The following is a 4,734-nucleotide window of genomic DNA, read 5'->3' as shown; positions in this document are numbered from 1 at the left end:
CATCTCCTACAATTTCAAATAAAAAATTTTCAGGAAATCGGGTGGTTTTAAATTAAGATATTTTAACAGAAAATTTTCACAATATGATTTTTATTTACATGAATTTTCAATAGTTTTAAATAGTTCTTTTTGGACTACACTACGTAACAAAAACCTTTTATTTAGAGCTTGAGTCTTTTCCAAAAACGTTTAGTTTAGGAAATTAAGCTGATAATCAGATCCTTACAATTCAGACCCTTAGAGACAAAGATGTGATTGACACAAAAACCTCCTCCATACATGATCCACATTTGGGCTGCAAGCTGGACCTATCTGACATGTTTGGATGGTAAGCAAAGATATGTGTTAGACAACTGAGACTGCTTTGATTAAAACTTTCTGGAAGTTTTCTGTATCAGTCATGCAACTGCTTAGAAGTTCTTGCACACGTGTTATAAGTACACCATGAATTCATGCAGATGGATGCTCTCTGGCTTAGCCAACTCTAAAAGGGACTCATGGGGATTCAGACCTGGACAGATATTGGTACATTTCCCTTTCCTTGTCCCCTCACATTTGGGATGCTTAATTTTCCTCTGATGTTGCACATGCAAATAACTTACTTTAAAAAAATTTACTATCATAAAATGACTTTCAACAATAACAACAGTCTGACATCCTTTCATGTCACACTGACAGATTTCAAATATTTATTAGTGAAACTATAAGAGAGGATAGATTTTCCTAATACTTTAAGCATGAGTTCCTCCAAATAGTTGGTATAACATTCATTAAAAAATAGAAAAGATTAACTTTTACCATGATCAAAGCTACAGCTCACAATGAAAAACTTATATAGCTCTGTCCAACTTCTCTGTAAAAACAGCCATGAGCCAGTCTTGAAGATCATGCAGCGGCAATAGAGGTATCATCCATAAGTCGACCCTGTGGCTTTAAAGTGGGGGAAAAAAAACAGTTCACAAAATAATAATGACAACACAGGTTCCGTTAATTGAAAAGATTCTGAAATTCTTAGAACTGTTTCACAAAAATAGAATAAACATGTGCAGCTATCAAAATAAAATCTGTTATTCTCCTTCTTTCTCTGCACCTTCTTTCTTCACTTGAACCTGTCGGTGGCAACTGTGTGCCTAGGTGCTGCCCCTGTTCCCTCTGACCCCAGTGCAGACATCAGACACTACTCTCTTAGCCTGGTGTTCTAGCAGCTGCTGCCAATCTATCACCGAGAGCATGTGAAAGGGAACCTATTTATCATTCTTGCTTAAGTGACAAAGTTTTATTCTCCGCTCTTGCTCAGTGCGCTCCTGTGTCTCAAGCTCTGATAAATAAGTTCTTTGGGGATTCAAGGTCTCCCAATCTCCTGTTTGAGAAAAAAGTGATTCACAATGAACTCTAGGCTATCTAACAATGAATACTGCCAGGATAGCAGTAGCAAATAAACACAAAAATTTCTCTTTCTCTAAGGTCCCTGAATGAAAAAATTTAAAACATCATATCCAAAGAGTAAAGGTTAAGAATGAGTAAAAGGTATTATAACTATCTTTAGGCATAAAATTTCTGACAAGTTAGCAACACCCCAGAATAGAGTAGCTAAAAAAGTGAAATTCCTGCAAATAATTTTATTTTATCATACAGATGTACAACAGCAGACCTTTGAGGGGAAAACATGAGAGAGATGTGTTCAGGACATGAAAAAGAACAGTGTTACGACTTCACCATCAAAAGCCATTTGCTACGCTTTAAGCAGAATGATTCCTGAGGGATTCTCTGATGCAGTGAGGAAGGGCCCTCCTGTTTTCAGTGTGGCTGCTTTGTGGCTGTGTGCACATGTGTTTGTGTGTGTGTGTCTGTGTGTGTGTATCTCTATATGCACGCATGCATGCATGTGTAAGTCAGGTCTCTGACACTCAAGGCAGGAACAGAATGAATGAAAGAACAGGTGCCTGGTCTTTTATACTTCATGTTATTTTTAGTACTGATGGAGGAGGTTCAGTTTTAGATACAGAATAATGGCTCAACCTAGTTAAGTCCTTATCAAACACAGCTTTACAAACAGAGGCAACAGACAAGTACATCGTGCAATTAGAAAACTGAAATCTATTTTTCAAAGGAAGAAAAATATTGACCCCTCACCTTGCTCTAGGGCAGCACTCTCCAAAAAAACTCTGTGATGATGAAAATGGCTTTATATCAGTGTTGTCCAACAGAATAGCCACTAGTCACATTTAGCTACTGAGTACTTGAAGTGCGGCCATTGTAACTGAGTAACTAATTTTTTCATCAAATTAAAGATTTTCCTCTCTTAATTCCCTGCTCCCCCGCCCCACTTCCACCCCTTTCACCCCTCTTGCCCCCGACCCATGGAAGTTGCCATTTCTCCTTAAGAACTATATCTCTGAAGGCGGGGTGTCTCCTCCCACACACTCGCAGCGTGCACCCAGGGCCTAGCACGCCCGGAGCTCCCGGGGCCTGGTGCCCCCAGCACACTACGGGGGGGGGCCTGGTGCACCCGGGGCATGGTCCATGGCTCCACCTGGGGCACGAACCCAGGACCTTCTGCATGTAAAGCAGACGTGCTAACCACTACACTATGGAGCCACCCCTCATCAAATTAAATTTTAATTAACTTTAATTCAAATCTCAGTAGGCAAATGTGGCTTGTGGCTACTATATTGCAATAGCACGGGCCTAAAGTTTAATGAAGGTGTGACAAGTAAAACAATTTTAATTATGTTTCCCCAACTGATGAAAGAGCTGGCTCTGAGAAATCCAGCAGCAGTCACGTTACCAGAAGGTGGTACTTATATTTGAGAAAAGATCATGGCAGTTAAAAAGGGCATGTTAATTATAATAAAACTTATGTTTATTGTTCTGGAACCTTTTCTTACAGATTTAAACACTACCCAAAAGAGGTTTACTGTGAAAGGAAATCTGAAGACTGAACTACTATTAGCTGGGACTAAATCTGGATATACTAAGTGCTAGGGAAAGGAATGAAAAGGATTAAATGATAGAACTGAAATCCTGATTTCTCAATATGATCAACTCTTTCGCATCTCAAACAAGCTATGTGTATACAGCTAGAATATGACCAGGTCTGTATACTGATACATACTTTCACACGGCTTAAAGCTGACTTCTGAGTTTAGAAATAGCAATCTTTAGAAGGTCAAACAGCTAAAAGGACATTAGAGACTGACCATTCCCGCACCACGCCCCACCCAGTCAGAAGACTTTGCCCCTACAGGTGACATCGGACACCCAGTGTGGAACAGCAATGGAAAATGTTTTTAGAATGTGATCAGGTGAAAAATGTTTAAAAAGCCACTGTTGTGTGGGGGCAGACGGTATATGGGAAATCTCTGTGCCTTCCTCTCAATTTTGCTGTGAAACTAATACTACTCTAAAAAAAAATAAAATCTTTTTAAAAAGTCACTGTTTAAACACTAGAGATCTAAAATTATGCTGTTTGTTTTTTTATAATTAAAAGTATAATATCAGATAGGAGCTTAAAAGGACTAATAAAAAGATTTTCCTGCAGATGCAAAAAAAAGAAGTGTATAAGTCTGGAAAGATAAAAGCAAGGACTATTATGAAGGATACATTAACACCGACTAATTTATAATTTAATAAATCCCAGATTATAAAAACAAGGGACCATTCTCCAAAACTTAACAGACACAAAAAAGGAAACAGTAAGCAATGTAACTTGTCATTCCCAAACAGGGTATGAACTGCAAATAAAAAGTGGGCACACAGGATTCACATATACTTATGGATATCTGAGTTAGCGAGGGAAACCTGAACTACCTGGGAGACAGACAGCCTTAATTTTAGGCATCGAGTGGCGTAACCCGACATGAAGCACTGAGCTGGAGGAACTACCACCTGGGCAGCCAACTCACTCTCACACACTATGACCGTCTACGTAGTTTCCAACAGACGATCACTTGCAGAAAAGACCTAAATCCAGTACTGCACAGTTCAACTGAGGGTTAAGAAAGTTCAAAGATCATATTTACAAAGTTAATCCATTTTGATTAAAAATTAGTAACTACAATTTAAAAACATACGTTAGTAAAGCCAAAGAAAAAACATGTTGAAAGTACTATAAAGAGAAACCATTATTTACCTAAGAGAATAAAAATCTTTAAAGTTAGTCTATAAAATAATAGTAACTATAGAAATGAATAGTAATATTGCCAAATTCATATAAAAATCAAACAATTACTGTTAGTCTGAAAATACTATTTAGTAAAGTTTACATGAAAAAATACCTTCTTTTGTTTGTTTTTAAGACAGTAAACTTAAAAGGCAGAGAATTTCTAAAACTTACCTTTACAAAAATACTGGTAGGTATAAAACGCCTGAGCAGTTGATTGGTGAAATTAGGAAATCTAAGCAAGGTGATGTTGAGAGATGGTAGCTGCTGGTATCCGGCCATTAGAGGATAGAAATTGTATAACATTTCCTGTTCAGTGCCAGGTAAGATACGTAATCGAATCTAAACATAAAAAGTTAGAGATAATCAAATATAAAGGCTTGCAATATCTATATGTTGTTACCCCCACCTTATTTACAAATGACTGAACACCCAAAACTTCCTTGTGAAATATTCTCGCTCCTATTCCATCTTTTAGAGATTCCAAAACATAGGGCTGAATTAGTATGAGGCTAAGACCATGCAGATAATACATGTATTAAAAAACTGTGCACATTTTTGCAGTTTCTGCC

The 4,734-nt window shown here is 37.7% G+C and overlaps 1 long non-coding RNA gene across 1 annotated transcript; it reads right to left on the bottom strand.

Moving 5' to 3' along the window:
• Positions 1 to 294: 294 nt before the first annotated feature.
• Positions 295 to 4,535, bottom strand: LOC105310954. Its single transcript, XR_897577.2, has 2 exons — positions 4,337 to 4,535; positions 295 to 930 (listed from the first exon to the last, which is right to left on the bottom strand). It is a non-coding gene; the product is annotated as an uncharacterized LOC105310954 (long non-coding RNA).
• Positions 4,536 to 4,734: the final 199 nt, after the last annotated feature.

The sequence above is a fragment of the Pteropus vampyrus genome, unplaced genomic scaffold (genome assembly GCF_000151845.1).
Source record: "Pteropus vampyrus isolate Shadow unplaced genomic scaffold, Pvam_2.0 Scaffold18151, whole genome shotgun sequence".
Classification (NCBI taxonomy): domain Eukaryota; kingdom Metazoa; phylum Chordata; class Mammalia; order Chiroptera; family Pteropodidae; genus Pteropus; species Pteropus vampyrus.
Note: the sequence above shows the minus strand (reverse complement) of the source record. Positions and strands in the feature narration are given on the sequence as shown.